General features: G+C 44.4%; 2 long non-coding RNA genes across 2 annotated transcripts in view; one reads left to right on the top strand and one right to left on the bottom strand.

Moving 5' to 3' along the window:
• Nucleotides 1–3,230: 3,230 nt before the first annotated feature.
• LOC128325346 (uncharacterized) lies at nt 3,231–9,075 on the bottom strand. The gene is made up of 3 exons (XR_008307395.1): nt 8,784–9,075; nt 6,951–7,189; nt 3,231–4,007 (listed from the first exon to the last, which is right to left on the bottom strand). It is a non-coding gene; the product is annotated as an uncharacterized LOC128325346 (long non-coding RNA).
• Nucleotides 8,268–22,776, top strand: part of LOC128325347 (uncharacterized) — a 27,440-nt gene continuing 12,931 nt past the window's right edge. Inside the window, exon 1 of the long non-coding RNA XR_008307396.1 lies at nt 8,268–8,382. This is a non-coding gene — a long non-coding RNA (uncharacterized LOC128325347). The remainder of the gene's footprint in view (nt 8,383–22,776) is intronic.

Below are 22,776 nucleotides of genomic sequence, written 5' to 3'. Positions count from 1 at the left end.
TTGGAGGAGCAGCAAAACAAGTAAGCAAGGTCAACTTATGTTGAAGATACTGTATATACGTGGCATCTAGGAGTAAGCAAAGGTCAACAGTGATGAGAGCATCAGTCCAAGATTATTGTGCAGGAATGAAGGTGAACAGCATCAGAAGGTGGACAGCATCAGAAGATGCAGAGCATGCAGGAGTCCTGTCTGACAGCTTCCTTCTCAGCCCTCTAGAATCCCTTTTCTGAGGCAGTGCCACTTCAGGATGCAGATCGTGGGCCATACATTTGGGTTCTTGCTTTGCACCAGCAAATGTGCCCTGAAGAACTAGCCTGTCCCTTCTAAAGGTAAAGTGTGCTGTCAAGTCGATTTTGACTCCTGGCGCCCACAGAGCCCTGTGGCTGTCTTTGGTAGAATACAGGAGGGGTTTACCATTGCCCTCTCCTGCACAGTATGAGATGAGGCCTTTCAACATCCTATATCGCTGCTGCCCAATATAGGTATTTCCCATAGTCTGGGAAACATACCAGCAAGGATTCGAACCGGTGACTTTCTGCTTGTTAGTCAAGCATTTCCCCACTGTGCCATTAGGTGGCTATAGCCTGTCCTTTCTAGCACGACCTTATTTATTTACTTTAATATATGTGTACGTCAACTCAAATTCATATCTCTGGGTGATTTAAAAAAAACAACATAAAACAAATTACAACAGAAATTAAAAGAGTTTAAAACCACAATTCTAGTTTAAAAGCTTGGGTGAATAACACTTCTGACATGCCCCTGACACATTAGGGTTTTTTTTTTTTTTTAACATGCAGGGATTTATTTTTTGAGCATTCAAGCATGTAATCCCTCACCTGCATTGTAAAGGAGGGAGTCCTTCCAGGAGGATTGCACAATGCAGTTATCTGAATATGAAGATCAATCCTCATTTTAGGTTTAAACGGGGTTCAAGCATCTTCTGCTTGTGCTATGAGACCTCCTACTGACTGAGAACTTTGGGCTGGGTTTTAATGGCTACATTTGTATTCCACCCTTCCTCCAAAGAACTCAGGATGAGACACAATATTCTTCCTCCACTTTTTTATCGTCACAATAACCCTGTGAGGTTGAGGAAGCTGAGAGGGTGCAGCTGGCCCACGGTCATGCAGTGAGCTTCATAGCTGGGCAGGGATTTGAACTTCAAGTCTCCCAAGTTCTGGTCCAACACTCTAACCACTACACCACACTGGCTCATATGGGTCTTTATCTTAATAGCCTTAAAAATTCTCATTTACATATTGCACTGGCACACAAAATGGAGAATCTTGCATTACACGATTTATGGGTAACTCACAATAACCCACCCACACAGCACAGTAATGGTGGACTTTCCAGAAATGGCTATAATGGTAGCACAAAACCTGGACATATCCACTGGCTATGTAATCCTTTCCCCTTTCTTCTCTCCCTATCTGCCCCTTTTGTTTGTAAAGATTGTAGCATTTATAACTAGCAATGTCCATTTCACTTTTTTTTTTTTTGGTCCTGGACTCATTTGAGTCTATGAAACAAATGTGATTTCCCCCAGATCCCTCTTTTTCCTCCCTCCCCCCCTTTTTATAAATAGCTTCTGGCACATTGTCTTTAATTTAGACCAGCTTGACCTTGAGCAGATAAGAAATGTAAATTCAAATGTTAGGTTTTGCTGGGTACAGATAACACAGTTTCATACTCAAATTCCACAAGGTTTGATAGCATATTTTTACAGCCATCCAATTGGTGCATGAAAGCAATGTGTAGGAACTGAATCAGCATGCTGTACATGCACAGCAAAAAAAAAGCATCAAAAATGACAATGTTATCTTATCACTGTAACACATATTTTATAAACAGTTACCTTTAATTAAGTCAATTATCTACGGTAAATAATACCCATGGTGGGAAAAGCAGCACAGACTTCTATGAAGTGCCATGTAAAAATTATACACAACTCTAAGGAGGCTAAAAGGGAATCCTTTATCTTTTGTTGTCGATTGCGTCATGAAGGTAACATTCTCTGCTCTCTTTATCAAAGCTCACAATGACCCCGAAAAGTAATCAAGATGCCTGTATCTTAGGGCCGTCTTCTCATGTTACATTTTTATATTGAATTTTCTCATAAATGTATCTTCTATCAAGCTGCTCACAACATACACAAAACACAGAAACTAAATTATTCTAAACACGTATTTCAAAGAATTTTAACATTTCAAAATCGACTGCAAACTGCCACCATACGTGGTGATCTGCAAAGAAACAGCATATAAATATAGTTGCCCCTGCAAACTGAGCAAAGAGATACGTTTTAAAGTGATGATTCTCTTCATTATAGCAGGGGGAGAGCAAATCCCTCCAGCAGCAGTTTATATATTTATTTAAAATATATATACCCCGCCCCTCCAAGTGCACTACTGCTCAGGGCAGCTCACAACAATAACATAGATACAAGACACAATAAAAGTAACAAAATTAACAAACAAGTTAAAAGTCAGGTTAGAACCACACTCATTATTAAGTTCAAATTAAAAGTTATTTTAAAAGCTAAAATCTGAAAATTATGAAAAGCTGAAGACCTACCAGATATAACCAAAAACGGAGCATTAAAAAGCCTCCTTTAAAAAGTGTGTTTTAAATTGTTTTTTAAAAACACTGAGGGAGGGAGCATGGTGAAGCTCTTCAGGGAGAGTGTTCCAAAGCCAAGGGGCCACAACTGAAAAGGCCCTGTCTCTATTCCCTGTCCGAAAAGGCCTTGTCTCTAGCAACACTCAGTAGCTGGTGTCTCCCTTGTGTCTCTTTTTAGATTAGGAGAGGGAACCACCTTCTCATTTCTTTTGTTATGTAAACTGCTTTAAGAACGTTTGTTGTTGAAAAGCAGAATATAAACATTCCAAATAATAACAACATAAAATTGATAGAATCTGTGTGCCCATGCATCACAGCAGACATGACTGATGATAGTTACTGCCTGCAAGAATGCAAACAATGGCTTTTAAATTCTCTGTTAAAAGGATCCAACAATGGAATGTTGTCTTTGTCTGGGATCCTCAGTTTAAGCAATTCCACCTTGACCTAGAAGTCATTTGCAGCAAACCTGTTGGGTCCTGTCTCCAACCTCCATTACCACATATCCTTCATGTTATATAAGAATACAGTTGCTGCCCTGAGGAGCTTCAGCCAAGGAAGGGGAGGGAAGCAAGGGAGAAGGTAAAGGAAGAATGAAGATGCAATTGTTTCAGTCATGCATTGATGTGTTTATTTTTGGCATGTATATCTGGCCTTCTCCAAAAATGGACAATTAACAATTGACAATGAAATACAAGATATGAGAGCAAGAGATAAGAAGGAGCAAGACCATGGAAGGCTTTGGAGACAAGAATGAGGAGCTTGTCCTGGATTGAAAGTGGATAGGAAATCAGTGAAGGAATTTTAGGAGGGGTATAACATGGTCAGTATGACAAGAAATGGTGGATTATGGCAGGAAAGTTCTGGATGCAGATTGATTACTAAATCTTGACATCTTCAGCTCTGTAATATCTATAAAATATGCCTTTATCTTTCTTTGGATGGAAACAAAACTTGCCTACTTAATCCCACCCCCCTTCAAACTGATTACACTCTCTCACCTTGGTTTCTTCTTGTTTACTCTCTTAAAACCTTTCCTTCATTTTTGACCTGATCTAATTGATGGTTATTGGTAACTTCCATCACACCTCCTTTTCTGCTCTTTGCATTGGTTCACTTTCTCTTGACACAGCCTATTTTAATCATCTATTGTTAACATTTAAACTAGGTCACTCTCTTGTCCACTCCCCCCCCCCACTCCCCCCATCTTTCCTACTTTCTCCTACTTACTTCATGCCCTTTTTGCCTCTCTGGTACCCTTTTCCTCTATCAACTTAGAACGACACTGTAGATTCCTAAGTGCATCCTTTCTCACTGACTCCTTCTTGACACTGGAATGTCCTTCCTCTACGTGCTGGTTCCTTCTTCTATTTCTGTATTACCTGTTAAAACAAAAACTAAGTGTTTGCTCCAGCATTCTCCTATGAAGCCTCTCTTACGCCCTTGCTTCTCCTTTCTTCCTGTGTCCAGTCTTCTAGATTGCAAGCCTGAGGACCTGTTCCTTTTAACATTTGGATAGCCACTTGTAATTCCAGGTGTTTTATACATAAATACATAGCGGCCCATATTCTCCATAGCAGGCATGGAGGGAGGCCGGCAGCAGCCTGGGCTCAGTTTCTGATGTCAGACACAGTTAGCCATGCCCCCTGTGTCTGACGTCAGTTTAGCACAGCCCCATTTGGGAGCTAAATCCAGCCCATGCTGTGTCGGCAGTGTGGCCAGGAGCACTCTCCCTGCCTTGAAAAGTAGCACTCCCCCGCCCCGTGTTTGACGTCAGATGCGGGGTGTGTGTCTGGGGCGCAAGCCGTGGCCCCTGAGGGGCAGCAGCCTGGGTTCTTTGAACCCGTTTGCTCAATGGTGGCTCCGCCCCTGCTCCACAGCATTAGGAGGACAGAGCATGAGCTCCACTCAAACAGAGAGCCAGGACACTAGCTGCACTGCAGCCTTGCTCAGTGTGCAGGGATGGAGGGGGGAAGTGATTTTTGTTTCTCTCCCCACCCAACAAAAGCCCTGTTCACTCCCAGAAATATGGCCGCACAGCCATCAGGGACATATTTCTGGCTGCAAACAGGGCTTTTCGGGAAGGGGAGAGAAGCACAAATCACTAACATCATCATCATCATCATCATCATCATCATCATCAATCTTTATTACGGTCACAGACCAGCAAAAAGTACATTTTAAAACCTAAGTAGCAATAGATTTTACACTCTAAGACACACTACTATCATAAGATGATTTAAAAATATATAATAAGAAATATAAGAGATGCTAAAATACATTACTAACATAAAATGATTTAAAATATAAAATATAGGCAAGAGACTTCACTAAAAATTAAGCTATGGTTGTAATAAGAGACATAGTAGACTCTGGGCTACATTTTACTACTAGCATAAAATGATTTAACTGCGGCTGCAATAAGAAGCATAGGAATATGTCATGTAGCAGTACCCTAGATCGTGTTGCATGCTTATAAAGTAAGAAAATATTTTACAAGATGTAAAATATATAAAATCATGACAATCATCACTAAAATAATAAGAGCTAATATGCGCTAAAAGGATATCATAATATAAACCAATAAAGTAGTAGCCAGGAAGTTGTGGGTCTATAGGTTGTTGGGCTGCCACACTAAGGCAGTAGCCATGGCTGTCCTCTAGTTCATAGAGGTGGGCTCTGGGCACACATGCGAGGTCATTGTCCGCCGGAAATTAATTACTGCCACACAGAACCTGGCGACACTGTAGGTGGCAGCAGGGTTGCTATTGGAAAGCCACAAAGAGGTGTAAAACTGGTCCATTTGCCCAGGATAGCCATGTAATAGTGGTAAGATGAGGGAGGCACAGATGTCCCTGTAGAGCAGGAACTGCAGAAAAAAACGTGTCCTGTTGTTTCTACCTGCCCTGAGCCGCAGGGGCACTTGCACTCTGAGAATGGGAATTTCCTATAGTGACCTTCAAGCACAACTGAGGGAAACACATGGCAGCGCACCAGTGTAACGGCCCTCCTGTGCTTTGGGACTTCCAATTGTGTAAATATGGCAAGGGGGAGCTGACATACCTGAGTCCTTCACTAACAGGGAAGTTTGGAGTCTTGCCTATGTCAGATTGTCGCTCTATATTCATAATACGTTGCTTGATGAGTGCCTTGGCCGGGCCGTACCCCAAGATAACTTAGTGAATTGCAAGTCATCACAGAGTGATAGGGGGGCTAGGCCTGAGGGGAAAGGGAGAGCTTTAGCAAATCACTAACATGGTGGAGAATGTGGGCCACTATTTAGTTATTAGGCACCTACAATTTACATATTTATATACCACCTTTCAAATAAAATTTGCTAAGGTGTTTTACAGTTTTAAAAAATTAAATACACAATTTACAACTACAGCACGTAAAACCAGCAACTAAACACAAAAACTCTTAAAAGGCCAAGAAGAATTTATTTATTGTTAAATTTATACACCACCTTTCATTAAAACAATCCCAAGGTGGTTAGAATAGATAAGCCTTTGCTTGGTACTACAAAGATAATAGGCACCAGATGAACCTCGCTACAAGGCTTCAACAATCAAAAAGGTGCTTTTGATTGTGAAGTACTTTTTCACACAAGGCATAATTAACCTATGGAATTCTCTGCCAAAAGATGCGGTGACAGCCAACAGCCTGGATGGCTTTAAGAGGGATTTAGATAAATTAATGGAGGAGAGGTCTATCAATGGCTACTAGTCGGAGGGCTATAGTCCATCTCCAGGCTCAAAGGCAGGAGGCCTCTCAATATCAGTTGCAGGGGAGTAACATCAGGAGTGAGGGTATGCTCTCAGTTCCTGCCTGTGGGCTTCCCAGAGGCATCTGGTGGGCCACTGTGTGAAACAAGATGCTGGACTAGATGGGCCTTGGGCCTGATCCAGCAGGGCTGTTCTTATGTTCTTAAGGCCCTTTCTCTGATCGCTACCCACTTCATCTCAGATGGCAGAGCACTCAGAGGAGGGCCTCCAAAGATAATCTTAGTGCATGGACAAGTTGATAAGGTAGCCTATTTCCTTCAGGCTAGGCAAGGCTTAGGAGAGATGGGTCCTGCTAGCAATCTAACAACCCCCCTTCTGCCCAGGCTCGGACTGGCGCACAGGACAACAGGGCATATTCCCGGTGCACCCCACCGCACTTGGCAGCAGTGAATACTTCCACCCTTAAGTACCCATTCTGCTCAAAACCCGGTGCCATCCCCACATATATTCCACCGCCCTCTAAGTGCTCCCAGTCCAGCCCTGCTTCTGCCTCACAATAATGATGCCACAACCAACTGTTGAGCCTTTTACAATACTTACTTGCTTTCTGCATCTCAGTTATCCTCACTGCAACATGACGATGGAGGTTTGTCACCTGCCCAAGATAGCTTGGCTAAGCCTGGAACTCCATGACTAAATCAGGATTTGAAACTGGGCCTTAGATCCAAACAAAAACAGCATCCCCTTCAATGCTCTTAGATCAGGATTTCTGGAATCCATGGTGAGGAGGAGGCAAATGTTCATTCTGGCAAACTCATATCTAGATGGCAGATAATATCCTGTAATAATATGCATAAAATTTGGTATCTCATGCATAACTTTGTGTAACTGTGTTTTAAAAGTCCGTATGCCAGAGCCATTATTTCTCTAATGAATTCCTAAAATTCCTTATTCAGTTCCCGCTGTTAATATAAATCAAATCAATTTCAAATATGAACACCAGGAAAACTATTATGTGGATACTTTAAAATATATTGTAAACAACAAAGGGTCAACACAAAAGAACAATAGGGTTCCAGAAAATGTTTGAAGGAGGGAGTTCTTGTTGCTGTAAAGGTGGCTGCTGTCACAATAAACATTTTAAAGACAAACACAGCCCCCAGTCATAAAGGTGACATCCTGGCTCCACTGAAGGCACGGTAGCGCTTGGCCACAGACTTCAGAACTGTGGTAGGAGACATTTTAGTATAAATCCTAATAGGTCATTAGCAACTCTAGTGCAGATGCTTCACTCAAAGACTTGACCATTTGTTCAAAATTCAGAAAATCAAAAGCCTTATTTTTATACAACCTATTAGATGGCTAACCTGATTTGTTGAACTCTGTGAAGAGTTAGAAGAGGTGGAAGAGATTTAAAGATTAAAAAACCCCTAAACAATCAGAGTAAATAATGGCACAGTGGGGAAGTAACTTACCTAGGGAGCAAGAGGTTGCTGGTTTGAATCCCTGCTGGTATGGGAAACACCTATATTGGGCAGCAGCGATATAGGAAGATGCTGAAAGGCATCATCTCATACTGCGTGGGAGATGGCAATGGTAAATCCCTCTTGTATTCTACCAAAGACAACCACATGGCTTTGGGGTCACCAGGAGTTGGCACCAACTCGATGGCACAACTTTACCTTTAAACAACCAGAATGTCGATTCATGACTCAGTTCTGTTTGGAAGTAACTATGGGGAAGATCCAACCAAATCTAAGCACTGTAAAAGCACATTACAAAGGAGTGATTCCTACTGAATGCAGTACTCCTGGGGAAACATGCTTAGCAGTGTGCTGTACAGCCAGTTCACTTTAATGGGCTAAAGTTAGGAACATTCTAGAAACTCTCACTGAAAATACTGTGACTTAAATCTGCATAACATTGGCTAGGTGCACCCCATCATCACCATAAAGTCCATAGTCATCACCATAAAGTCCAGATTGAATTCACAGTATGCACACACATGTCCGAAAATGAGGAGGCTGCCAAGGTAAAGAATATGCACATTAAAATGCAGGTATTTAGTCTGATCATATGTGCCTCAACTATAAAATATGTAGATCTTCAGCGTGATCTAACTAGCCTAGATATTAAACACTTTAGTATTGTTTCAGTTTTAGTATATGTGCCGAAGCAAGCACAATTAAACACTTTGGTATTCAGAAACTAGTTACATAGAATTAATGATTTAGTAGTAGCCAGAGATTGAACATAGCTGCTTCAATCCACAGGAGTGAAGCCTCCTAACATTAGGGATGTGCGGACTGGTCCGGCGGTCCGGTCCAAGGGTTCATGGGTTCGTGGTCGAACCGAACCACCCCCTGGTTCAATCGGACCGGAATTGGACCGCCGGGGAACTTTTAAAAAAACATTTAAACGTCAGTGAAGTACCTGTAGCCCCTTCGGGGGGCTTGCTGTAGCTGGGGGGGGGGTCCGTGCGGGTTCCCTCTCCCCCCGCCGGCCTTCCTCATCACCGCTGCGGCCGGGTAAGTGAAGCCTTTTTGGCAGTTTTGGGCCTCTGTAAAAGCAAGCGGCCGCCATTTCGGCCTCGCAGAAAGTATTTGTGCATGCACAGCAGCCACAAAATGGTGGCTGCTCACTTTAATGGAGGCCTGAAAGGGCCAAACAACCCCCCTTCTGCCCAGGCTCGGACTGGCCCTAACTTACTGGCTAACTAACTAACTGGCCCTAACTAACTTCACTTACCCGGCCGTGGCGGTGATGAAGAAGGCCAGCGGGGGGGAAGGGAACCCGTGCAGGGACACACACACCCCGTGGCTACAGCAAGCCCCCCGAAGGGGCTACAGGTACTTCCTTGATGTTTAAATTTTTTTAAAAAAAAAGAAAAAGTTTGCGGACCGGTCTGGGACCAGACCGGACCGGGGCGGGGTTCGCTGGGGGCCAGGCCGAACTCGCCTGGTTCCATCCGAGCACGGTCCAGCCTCGAACCGAACCAGGCCAGACATTTCCATGCACACCCCTACCTAACATCCTTCCAAATCATGCCTCTCTGAAACAACAATCTTTAATATAATTCTAGGATAAGATAATAAGTACTTTCAGCAAATGCCAAGTGGGTTCCCTAGCCATCTCTCCTCTCTTCCCTGGGACCAGCAAAGAAATTGATAGCAATAGAGGAGAGTCACCAAAAATCATCAAGTTCTGGTGGGAAAGGTAGAGTAGGCCTTAATAAAACCCATAAGCTACATCTCCTGACATCTCCCAGTGTTAGACAAATGATGCACCCCCTCATAGCCTTCTAAATGAGTGATTCTCACTACGTATCCCCCATAATTTGAGCACTGGTCACAATGGCATGGGACAAGGCAAAACTACTATCATGGGGAAACAGCTACAGTGGTTCTAAACACCTGCAAGAGGAAACATATCTTCTATGAGGCACTTCCTGTTTGGCCATTACCGTTGGTGATTGGAGCAAAACCTGGAAGCATCCTTTCCATGTCAGTGCTATAAACCTTACCGGACCATAATTAATTATACTTGCAAATGTGAATGTTCTGTCTTCTAACATCCTCCAATCCAACACAAAAAGACCATTCCACAGTGTTTAAAGACAGGAAGCAAATTTAAAATACTTCCTTTCAAAACAACTCATTTGCGCTCATTTTCACATCCCCATGGACCTGTTGTTGTCTGAAGCTAACAGGCTAACTCTGTAAACTTCCGTCCTACCAGGATTTTCTGCATAGCTACTACACCATTGTTACAAAAACATTTTCTTTTGGCAATGAAAAAAATGCACTTGTTTGTTTGTGTTGGCACTACCTTGATGGCCGTATAATTTAAAAGAATTTTGTAGGAGGAATCTCTTTTGATACAGTAAAGTCCAGCTGATATCCTGAAACAAAATGCTATTCAGAGTTTTCGAGAGCCTTTTTTTTTTTTTTGGCAGTGATACAAGTGTGCATGTTTTACTGAGAGAAAATTGGGCAGGATTTCATAAGGTTATCTATTATGGCATAAGCACAAAATTTCTGCCTAATTAGCAGAAAATTAAAAGGTAAATGAATGGCACACAACTATTTTGCCTTTTGGATGTGCTGCTGGTGTTAGCAAAGGTTCCATAAAATAAGGTTAAAAGCCCACAAGAAAGCATATATTTTAAAGATTGGTGGGAATGGCTGAGTACAATATGTGGCTTGACACTAAGAATTATTTCAAGGCCAAACTAGATGGAACATGGGAGTTCTACGTATGACTGAATTCACAACACATCTTTTTCAAAAATCAGGCAATGATTCTTAAAGAATTACTAGGAGAGATCTAACCCTTTCTCCTTATGCCAAGACTAGTCCTCAACTTAAAATGCCACCCTAAAGCTATTAGCCATGGAGTATGAAGCATATAGGTTAGACTCTCATAGGAACATAGGAAACTGCCATATACTGAGTCAGACCATTGGTCTTTCTAGCTCAGTATTGTCTTCACAGACTGGCAGCAGCTTCTCCAAGGTTGCAGGCAGGAATCTCTCTCAGCCCTATCTTGGAGAAGCCAGGGAGGGAACTTGAAACCTTCTGCTCTTCCCAGAAAGGTTTCATCCCCTGAGGGGAATATCTTGCAGTGCTCACACATCAAGTCTCCCATTCATATGCAACCAGGGTGGACCCTGCTTAGCTATGGGGACAAGTCATGCTTGCTACCACAAGACCAGCTCTCCTCTCCCTCTGCCCTATGCCATGCCCCAAATCCAAATTGCTGGTCCTTTATTTTTCTTTTTCTTTTTGAAAAAGAGTTCCAGTCACAGAACTCACATGTGACACCTAGCTTGGCTCTTAGACTTTTAAATGTAACAGAACATAGTTGTAGAAATACACACAAAAATTGAGAACAGATCTCTGTCCACGGCTGAATATAACCGGATGTACTTCCAAGTAAACATCGATCAGATTGGCTGCACAGCTGCTTTTACATGACACAATTTGAACTTCCATTCATTTTTGTCACCTACAATTGTAATTTTATCACCTACAATTGTACATTTGAAAAGAGCATCCCCCCACCCCGCCACATTACCCTTTTCTTTTTTCTTCACTTGCTTTCCACCACCTAAGTCTTGCCCCCTCCCTAACCTGGTAGTCTTTCACGATCCCACAAACTTTCTCTGTGTCAACTCATTACTGTTTTTCTCACAGGTTAACATTCAGACTTGAACAAAACCTCCACGTGCTATATTCGTCCCCACAACCCCATCCCTTATGTGTCTATTAGAAACATTCTTTGCAAAGTTTTTTGGGCTTTGAACCATATTAGCTACAAAATTCTGCAAGTCTCCGTGAACTTGTTGACACTTCTAAGTAAGCATAAGGCTTCCATTCTTTCATTTTTTTCTGTTTCCATTTTGTTAGTGTCAGATCAGTTTTCCATTCTATGGAGGTCAATTTGAATTTTACTCCTGGCTTCTGAGATGTCAGCGATGTCTCCCAGTTTTATGTCATCTGCAAATCAGATAAGGATTCCCTCTCCACCTTCATCTAAGTCATTGATAAAAATGTGGACAAATACTTGGCTGTCAAGAACTATCTGTATTAACAATGGGAATCTGAGAACCTGCATATTTATTTATACTAATATCCCGCTCTTCCTTCAAAGAGTCCAGAGTGGTGTACATGGTTGTTTATCCTCACACAGTGGCGCCCTTTGGACTGGACCTCTGGTCTGAATCTGCACCATGGGGGGAGGGGGTGTTGAGGCCCAAATGTCTTACTGGGGACCTGGGTGGCAGACCTGGGTGGCACCAATACCGGGTGCCCTGCAACAGCCTTCCCCCCCAATGCAGCCCACCTGCCTGATCGCCTGTTGTGCGACGGTGCACACTGAGAGCCAAGTGCAGCTGAGCCTGCACTGCCTGCCCGCACTTGCACAGCCAGTGATGCATGTGACATGACACTCATCACGCTCATCACATGCAGCATGAGGCAAGATTAGCAGAGGCTAGCAGCAGCCGCTGCCGCCACTCCAAAAAGAGAGAAACACACACCCTGGCCAAGAGGTGACTACAGCCATGAGTGGAGAGGGAGAGGCAGAAGCAGAAGCAAACAGTAGTACCAGGCAGGCAACTGTAGCAAGCCAGTCAGCACGTGCCTCCCTTGCTTGCCATCATGCACACACACTCTAAAACGACAGAGAACCACCACTAGACCAGTCCAGTCTAGAGAACAGGCACAGGTAACAGTGAGTGAGTGAGTTGGTCGGGTAGTGGCATTCAGCTACTAAGAAGTGGCAGGGTTGTCCTTGCAAAATATGGTATTTGCAGGTCAGTGGGAAGTATCTTATTCAGAATTTCTTCTTAAAAAAGATTTCCAACTTTCCCTGGGCATTTTCTGGTGTAATAAATAGTGCATTGCAGTTTACCTTGCCGCAGCACCAGGCCCCTCATAAGGCCTTTAGGTCCAGGCTCCAAAATTACCTTGGTGCACCTCTGTCCTCACAAAAACCTTATGAGGTAGGGTAGGCTGAGAGATAATTGACTGGCCTGGAGTCACTCAGTGAGTTTCATGGCTGAATGAGGATTTGAACTTGAGGCTTCCCAGTCCTGGCCCAACATTTGAACCACTACACCACTCTGGCTCTGCCACTGCCCCCATGTAGCAGTCAGCCAACTGCAACAACTTTGCTAGGAACTGAGTTATCAGGCACTGGACTGACACCGTCCAATCAGGCTGTTCATTGGCTGCTGCCAGCCCAGGACAGAAAGAATATAAGGGCTTCTTGTCTGGGCTCAGGCTTTGCCTCAGTTTTAAGGTCCTGTGTATTTCCTTGGTTCTGTGTATTTCTTACTCAGCTTGAACTCTGTTCAACTCTGTTTCTGTTCTGTTCCCTGGCTCTTGGTCCCCAATACAGGCTCTAACCTATCCTAGAATGCTTGTCCATGACTTAGTGTGACATGGGTCCAGGTCAAAGCCCTGTGCCACCCGGGGTGTGTGTGTGTGTGTGTGGACACCATTTGATGAGGAAGATCAGGAGAAGATCTACAATTGAGCAAGTATGTGCAATGCACAGACTACTGCTGGGGAAGCCACACCGATTTCCCAACTTAAATCATACATTCCCCATAAGGATCAATGGGAAACTCAAAAATATTAATACCTCCTGAATGGATGCACAGGAAACCCTGAAATTTGTCATGGTGTTCCTATATGATGGAAGCATTAAATGTATGGACATTCAAGGAGATCCATCCACCTGTTTATTTTTAATGCACTTTTTAAAGAAGTTTTAAAAATGGAGACATTAGCTTGTGACAGAGAAGGCATACATTTCATTTCCATTGCATAAATTATAACTAAGTGCATTGCCTTCTTGGCTTGTATTATATGTAACTCCCACTGGTTTCAATGGATTTACTTTCAAATAAATGTTATTAGGACCAGAATGCTAGCTATTTCCATTTACTATTGTAGTGTTTGTCATTTGCTCTCAAAAGCAAATTGCAATCCAGCTCTTATCTTGTGAGTTCCATAGATGTGAATTTACTTCCTGTTTTTTCAGCAGTGTTAAGGATGGTGAAATGTTCTCAATTTCCTTTCAGGGGCAAGTTTCTTTTCTAAACAATTAACATCAGAATATCACACACACACACACACGCCCAAAACAATTTCATTTCACAAGTTTCCAGTAAGCCTGGAGTCACGCATATTATGCTGGCCTTTATTGGGGCCAGGGTCATCACATGAGAGGAGCTGCTGGACAGCTCGACATCAGACTCTGTAACAATTGTGAAGTTTGAATCTAAGTCAGCCCCTTCACGACAAGAAGTGAGTACTTGTTGGTTCTAAGTACTGATTCAAGGGGGAAGGGGTGCACATTAGCCCCTTCACGATCCTGAACAACTCCGCCAGATGTGAACTTGCAGATACGATACAGGAGGAAAAGAATCACTTCTTTGCCGCATGTATTGCCAGAGCATAGATCTTCAAAAGTGCTCTTTGTTGTAATCTGTTGGATTTGAGTTGAGTCTTCCTCCATGCATGCTCCAGTCATCTACCTCGCCGCTTCAGCCCCCATAGTTCTTCCGTTTACCAAGGGGCCCGTTTCGAAGCAGATCAGAGAGGATGCTTAGGAGCTATCATGTCCACTTGCCCTGGTGAGCTGGTTATTCCAATTCTCCACCAGAGTGTCGACAGAGCCACCAGCAGAGCCAACACTAAATCCCTCCAAGGTTTCCTAGAATCCTATAGGGTCCAGTAACCTTCTTGGGTGGACCATCCTAATGGGCCCTCCACCCCTGTGGAGGTGGGACGTGGTCACGAGTCCTACCTTAACAACATGGTGGTCTGTCCATGACAATGGGGAAATCACTGGAGTCCCCACCCATGGAACACCACCCTGTTCAGAGTGAAAGACCAGATCAAGCATGTGACCAGCAATATGAGTCAGTCCTGAGACCACCTGGGATAGGTCCATAGTTGTCATCGCCACTATGAACTCCTGAGCTGCCCCGGACAAGTTGGTCCCAAAGAGAACATTGAAGTCCTCCAGCACCACAAGCCTGGGAGACTCCAAAACCAAGCCTGATACCAAGTCAGTCAGCCCAGTTAAGGACTCCGTCAGGCAGCAAGACGATCGGTACACCAACAGAAGTCCCAGACTATCCCTGGTCTCCAACCTTACACACATTCAATATGGTCAGACACTTCGACAGGGATCCCTGCAAGGGTGATATTGTTCTTGTAGACCACAGCCATGCCACCTCCCCGCCCACTTCCCCTCCCCTGCTCCTCAGCAGAGTACCCTGGAGGGAGAAGCCAGGACCACACTGGGCCACCAACCTTCCCCAACCAAGTCTCCGTAATACATACCAGATCGGCCCCTTTATCCAGAATCAAATCATGGAGGATTTCAGATTTATTCTGGACCGACCTGGCATTAAAAAGGAGCAAGATGAGTCTCTGTGGGTGGTTAGCATTGCTTTCCAAAGTCAAAAAGCTGGCAGGACAGCCAGAAGGGGAGACAGCAATTAAGTTTCTGATTTCCCTTCCCCCGCAATGGCCTGCAAACCTGTTGATGTTACTTCTTCTGTCCTCCACCACCACTGTAATAACTGCCCCATAATCAGTGGATATACCCCCTGTCTCCCCACCTCCAGACAGACCCAGACACACTAACTCAACTCACCCAGGATTTCAAAAAGAAGCCATTAAAATACCTACCCACCTTTACACACCCACAAGGGACCTTGGGCCAAACAGCCTGGCCACCGCCCCCTGAAGTGGCTCCCCCAAAGGGGTGACCCCCATTCATATCGCCCCTTCGGTGGTGAGTCTGGAGACCCCGCTGGTGGTGGGTCCGCAACCACAGGCAGCATTCCTATAAAGGCCCAAAGCTGGTCCCGGTCCAGCACGCACTCCCCACACACTCTCCACAGATTTTACACAGAGGCAGCAGGCCACAGCCCCACAGGGGAAGCAGGAACAGGCAGGCAACAGCAGAAGGAACCAACAGCACCCAGCTGGCCTCTCACCCCAGGCGCACTGAAGGGGGAAGCAGCTGGACTCTTCCTCACCTCTGCTGGGCTTCTAGCAAAAACTAGAAAATTATTAGTATACAACAACAACAAATATTTATATACCATTTTTCAACAAAAGTCTCTAAAGCAGTTTACATAGATAAATAAATAAACTAGCTGGGCCAGGCGCAGAATATCTGTGCCTCTAGTTCTCCCCCACCCTTCTCACCCGCCACTGTTTTCTTTCCTTTCCCACACGCCACCATTTTCTTTCCCTCCCTTCCCACCCACCTGCTGCTGTCAGTATTTTTGCCCGCAAGCCTGCCCACCACCGCCGCTTTCGTCTCCCCCTGCCAGCAGCTCACTTGTGAACATTCGCAATGTTCTGTCATGCATAGGATTAGCAACAGGTACGCCTTAGAGAAATATAGATAGATAAGATAGATAAGATTGATAAGATGGATCCCTGTCCCTAAAGGGCTCACAATCTATGCAGTAGAGGTTGAAAGCCATTCCTCAAGTCTGTAGTAGTTAAATATGTGAGAGGGGTATATGTGTGTGAATGCATTTTGACTCTGGTGAATATACATATAGGTGCCTGCATGTGAATACTAAGGTACCACCCAAGTGCCCGGGCTACCTTCACAGGCTATAACTGGTGAGGTTCATTTTGAACTATCAAATATGATAACATATGGCTATTATGTTTTTCTAGTATATGTTAAACTAAAAGACCAGACTCCTCCTCTGCTTTTAAATCATATGAAGAGACCTCAGCAAGTTGATTCTTTCTCATTATTCGATAATAATAACTTAAAATTTGTATTGCACTTGCATGTTCAAAGCACTTCACATTAGGGATGTGTGAATCAATTTGAACTTGAATTTATTCAACTTGAATCTGGGTGATTCAAGTGGTTTGAATTAGAATCAAATCACCCCTTAAAAGGGCAATTCAGTTTGAATTTGAATTGAAATTTTGAAATTCAAGTTGAATTCGATTTGAGAGCCATTTGGCACCTTTTAAAAAGCATTCCGACCCCCTGATTAATTTTAAAAGGTGCCCAAACAGAGCCAAATCAAATCAAATTTTTGGACCAGATTTGAATTCGATTCGAATTCCAAATGCATAGAAAAATTTGTTTCATGCACAGCTCTACTTCACATGCACTATCTTCCTGTTGAAATCTTTAAAATAATCCCATTAGGTAAATGTTATTAATCCACTCTGTTCATTTGAAATGCAACTGCAGCATGAGCCTGTCCAGTGTACATTAAGCTACTATTGAGGCCTTTCAAGGCTACTGTGTCTTTAAGTAGAAGTGCCCTGCTTTGCCAGAAACAGTTTTCTTTGCCTCCTATTGCTTCCTGACTGTTCAGTGCAGCCCAGCATTACTGATACACTGTCCTTTAAATGGTCAGTTCCTGTTCTGCACATGCAGTGGCTTTAATCGCTAGTATCTTCTCATGTTTTACTGATTGCAAAACAGATCATTCTGTAGGGAAATATAATATCCAAAACATTTTACCAGATTGACTATAAATGCAACATTCCCCCCACTCCCACCCTTGCTGACTACAAAATTTGAGGGTCAGATTCAACCTGAGTCCAAGCAAATGGGAATCATGTCACACTTTATATTTCTTCGTATTTCAGGATTAGATGAGACCCTCTGGCATATCAGTAATGACTTCAGCTAACTTCAGCTGTCATTAACTGATAACTGGAAATAGAGCACCTACTTCCACAGTTGAAGAGAGATCATGCAATAAAGAATCAAGTTGAAGAGAGACCTTGCAATGAGAAATCACAATGAAAATTCCTAATTAAAGAAAAGCAAAGTCTTGTTAACTTGAAATAAGTTGGCTTCAACAGAATGGCATTCCAGACAGCCATTTCTCTAAAATAACCCACATTCCGCAATTGTGGTACATAACTCACCAGCATGGGTGAGCTCTGTACTTGACAATAGGAATGTTTGTTCATGAATTGTCATGGGAGGAAGTATCATTAAGGGTAATGCATGATAGTCGTCTTGTTCATCACACCTACAATGCAGCCTGGCTTGAATAGGATACTTCAGTTTTACTCAACTTCAGAGGTGTTCCAGAGCTACATCCAATTTGCCCCCAGATGAACATGTTCCACATTAAACGGTACAAATGATGGCCAACACACTTCATCATTGGATTTTAAAACAAACAAACAAAAAACACTGTACCGTTTATATAGCATTTGTTAAATTTGCAAGTTTAGAGCTACTTAGAGTGGAAACAATGTAAGTAGCACTGTGCAAGCACACCATTTTTAGTAATTGTGCAACCACACTCTTGCACAACACTACCAGGGCTGGCTTCTACAAGAGCAGCAGTGCCAGTCTGTCAGGAATGCTGGTGTTGCCTTGTGCATCATATGGCCCACAGCCTCCATACAAAACTGCATGTTTGATCACAGATCTAGCCCAGGAGAGCTTCTTAACAAATTCAGTAAGGAAATCCAGTGACAGACCTTCCTGCTCACTTGTACTCAAACTCTCCTTTTGCTGTATTGCACTGGACACCTCCTGCCAGGAGCCCGTTGCCCTGCCTGGCATGTGGAATGATTTGAAGATGTATGGACATCTATTAGACTGCAGAGGTGTTCATAGAATTAAGTAGTTCTATAGTAATAGGGAACAAACAAATCACATTATGGCTAAAACAAAGCCGGTGAAAGCAGCACAGTTTACAGTCCTCCTTAGTACATGTTCAGCTGTTCAAAAGTGAGCTTGAGAGCTGTGTATTTGGAACTGGCTTTCTTTCTTAGCCTACTTTCCAGTAGGCTAAAGATTAACCAGCATTCTGTGTGAGATCACCCGGCATTCCGTGTGTGTGTGTGTGTCCCGCCCATCAATTTCTCAATGCCTGGACCAGTAGGAACCAAGTTGAATGCAGTTGTAGGGACACATAGGAACACCTCAACGGTGTAGTTTGTGATGATGTCATCTACTCCGATTCAGGATGGCAGGTGCATGAATGTTTGAAGCACAAGTGGGATAACTTGTGAGCTGCTTAACCAATTTGAACCAAATTTGGTACAGTTGTAGTGAGTGACACATAGGGACACTTCAAGGGCATAGTTGGTGATGAAGTCATCTACCCCAATCAAAAATGGCAGACGCGTGAACGTTTTATTTATTTTATTTATTAAAATTTTCTTATCTACCACCTCCTCCAAAGACTCTAGGTGGCGAACAACAACAACACCAATAATTAATTTATTATATATTATATTATTTCTTGTTTACACAGTCAGACAGGTGTTATTGACTGGTTTGTTTTATCCAGACATCGAGTCCTTCCCAAGGACCTGGGATAGCTGAATTTTATTGTCAATGTTGTTGCTGCTGTTATAGATATTGTCGCAAAATATAGGCTGTTCCCAGTAAAGCTGCTTTTTGTAATTGGCTGATGGTGATTTCTGTGGCCCCTATGGTGTTGAGGTGTTCTTCAAGGTCTTTTGGAACTGCACCCAGGGCACCAATTACCACTGGGATTATTTTGGTCTTTTTCTGCCACAGACTTTCAATTTCAATTTGTAGATCTTTGTATTTTGTGATTTTTTTCTATTTCTTCTTCTTCTTCTTATTATTATTATTAGGCAAATGCCTGGCAAAACATGTGGGTCTTAAGAAGGTCCTTAAAAGCAGCCAGGGAGGATGCTGAACAAATCGGGGGGGGGAGTGTTCCAGGGAGGAAGGGTGTCCACAGAGAAGGCCCTCCTATGGGCCCAGGCACCACACACTACATCGGGGCCTGGGACACTAAGGCGGGCCAGCTGAGAAGACCTCACAGGTCAGGATACAACTGGCCGAGAGAGGTAATCCCAGAAATATACAGGTGCTAAGCCCATAAGGGTTTTGTAGGTGAGAACCAGCACTTTGAATTGGACCTGGAAGTGAACAGGCAACCAGTGCAGCAACCGTAAAAGAGGTGTGACACTATCAAATCTAAAGCCACCCATAAGGAGGCAGGTCGCTGCATTCTGGACTAGTTGAAGCTTCCAAATCATTTTCAAAGGCAACCCTAGGTAGAGCGCATTACAGAAATCCAAACAAGAGGTAGCAAAGACATGAGTTATTGTTGTCAGGGCCTGCTGGTCGAGAAAAGGCCGTAACTGGAGAACCAGCCAAAGCTGGGCAAAGGCACCCCTGGCCACGGCCTCCACCTGCTGTTCAAGCAGGAGCCGCAAGTCCAGAAAGACTTCCTGATCACGAACTGTCTCTCTCAAGGGAAGCACAACCCCGTCAAGAGATAAAATCACATATGGCAATTGGCCAGATCGCAAACTGAACAAGAGCAACTTGGTCTTGGAGAGATTGAGCCTGAGCTTGTTTGGGCCCATCCAAGTCCAGGTTTTAGATGCAAGAGGGCTAACTTGTGGACCATCTAACTGATTTGAACCAAATTTGGTACCGTTGTAGTGAATGACACATAGGGGCATCTCAATGGCATAGTTCATAATTATGTTACCCACCCCAATCCAAAATGGTGGATATGTGAACATTTGAGGTGCTATTGGGCTACCATGTGAACTGTCTAAACAATTTGAACCAATTTTTCTACAGGTTTAGGGACACATAGGGGCACCTCAAGGGTGTAGTTTGTGATTATGTCACCCATCCTGATTCAAGATGGCAGACACATGAACATTTGAAGTGCAGGTGGGAACTGATTTGGAAACTTGGTCCAGTTGTAGGGACACATATGGACACCTTGATGGCATCGTTTGTGATTATGTCACCCAAGATGGCGCACTCATGAATGTTTGGGGCACAAGAGAGCTAACTTGTGAACTGCCTAACTGATTCGGACCAAATTTAGTCTAGTTGTAGGGATAGTGAAAGGAAAGTAGGCAGATTAGTTCTTACTAGTACAACTTGTTTCTTATCGAGACAACTCAATCCAAATGTTTTGAGAGCAGAATAAGTTATCTGCAGAGAGGGTTTATCCAAATAGTCAACAGTTGCTACATTAACCCCTGCTAACTTGGCAAAGAGGCACTTTTTAATGTGGTGATTCTCTTTATTTAGCAGGGGGAGAGTAACTGGCCCTATTCACCCTCAGCACAGTACTTCCAGTGACTGTTGCTGGTGTCTATCTTCTGTTTTGTTTTGTTTTTAGATTGTGAGCCCTTTGGGGACAGGGCTCCATCTTATTTATTTGTTATTTTTCTGTGTAAACCGCCCTGAGCCATTTTTGGAAGGGCGGTACAGAAATCGAATAAATATAAATATAAATATATATTTCACAAGGAAACATGGGTGGCTTGAGCACTGCCTGTGCCCCGTGGGGTGGAAATAACTACAGTGGGGTTCAGTACTCTGTAGTAAGGGCTCTGTACATGCAGTTTTGTGACCAACACCCCTTATTTCCAATGAGCATCACATTGTGCAACTGCATGCATGGAGCCCATACTGTGAAGTGCTACTGCCTTGTGGTACAGTCCCATCAAAGCTGTTTACCTGCTCACAAGGGCACGGGCGGTGCTCAAGCCACCCTTGTTCCCTTGCATAGTATGTCAGCCAGTGGTTCACCCACAGTTTAGTTTTAGTTTTTTAAATCTGGTCTCTGATACACAACATTCAATCCATGTATAATGAAAACAAAACAGCTGCCTTTCTGATGCTTCCTTGAAACAAAACAAAGTACGATCACAACAGGTATGAGCTCAGTGCTAGAAAGCAGGAACGTAAAACCTTTATAGAACAGAATCCTCTCTAATAAAACGCTTGGTGTCCGTCCGTGGACGGACACCAAGCGTGTGTTCGTGCCTCCCTGCCCTGTTTTGCGCCTGCGCTTCGCGCAGGCGCAGAACAGGGCAAGGGAGACACGACCACCGGCACCCGGTGGCCATCTTGGGCGGCCAGAAGCGGCCGCCCTGAAAAAACGAAGCCTGGCGGTGGACGGCGAGTGGAGGAGGCGGCGGGGGAAAGCCAGGCAAGCGGAGGAGGCGGCGGCGGCGGCGGGCCCGGCCGGAGCCGCCGACTCACCCGGAGAAGGCGGCGGGCCCGGCAGGGGAAGGCCAGGGAAGGCGGCGGCGGCGGCCCAGCGAGGCGAGTGGCCGCCCCGAAGAAGCGAAGCCTGCAGGAGGCGGTGGACGGCGAGCGGAAGAGGCGGCGGGGGAAGGCCAGGCGAGCGGAGAAGGCGGCGGCGGGCCCAGCCAGAGCCGCGGACTCACCCGGAGAAGGCGGCGGGCCCAGCAGTGGAAGGCCAGGGAAAACGGCGGCGGGGGCCCAGCGAGGCGGCGGGGCCGGCTGGGAGAGGGCGAGGGCGGGGGCAGGGGCTACGGGGAAGGCAGAGACGGCAGCGGAAGGCAGCAAAACTCTCCCCTACTAGCGCCCGTTATTACAACGGGCTAGAAAACACTAGTAAATCAATAAAACATAAGACAAACTTTTAAAAAAGGCTCCTATCTTAGTTTTAAAAACGTTTAAATCGGAGAAACTTGTAAGGAATTGTAGGGAGAAGATGGTCGTTTTTTCCTTTGCTCCCTGCAATTGTTACAGAGAGGAACTAGGCTCAGATAAAGTTTCCCCTGAGCCCAGTCCTCCCAAATGACTGTTTTGTTGGTGAAGGAAGGCTGAGCCTGCTCAGCACCTCTCCATCCTTAAAGTGATCCATTGGGGAGCTGCTATTAAGGAACTGGGCTCAGAGAAAGCCCTTTCTGAGCTCACTCCTGCCTCTAGCAATTGCTGCAGGAGCACGAGGCTGAGCCCTCCTGGCCCTCTCTGCTTCCAGATGAGTAGCTTCCTGTGGAAAATCCCGGACCGTGTATACGAACAATGCAAGAATGAGGAATGGCATTCAAAACACACCTTTATTTAAGGGGGTGGCTTATGCTCGCCTTTTGTTGCTGCTACTAATTACAGAGTTGTG

This window comes from Hemicordylus capensis, chromosome 4 (assembly GCF_027244095.1).
Source record: "Hemicordylus capensis ecotype Gifberg chromosome 4, rHemCap1.1.pri, whole genome shotgun sequence".
Taxonomy (NCBI): Eukaryota; Metazoa; Chordata; class Lepidosauria; order Squamata; family Cordylidae; genus Hemicordylus; species Hemicordylus capensis.
The sequence above is the reverse complement of the archived record's forward strand: the minus strand, read 5'-3'. Positions and strand labels throughout refer to the sequence as shown.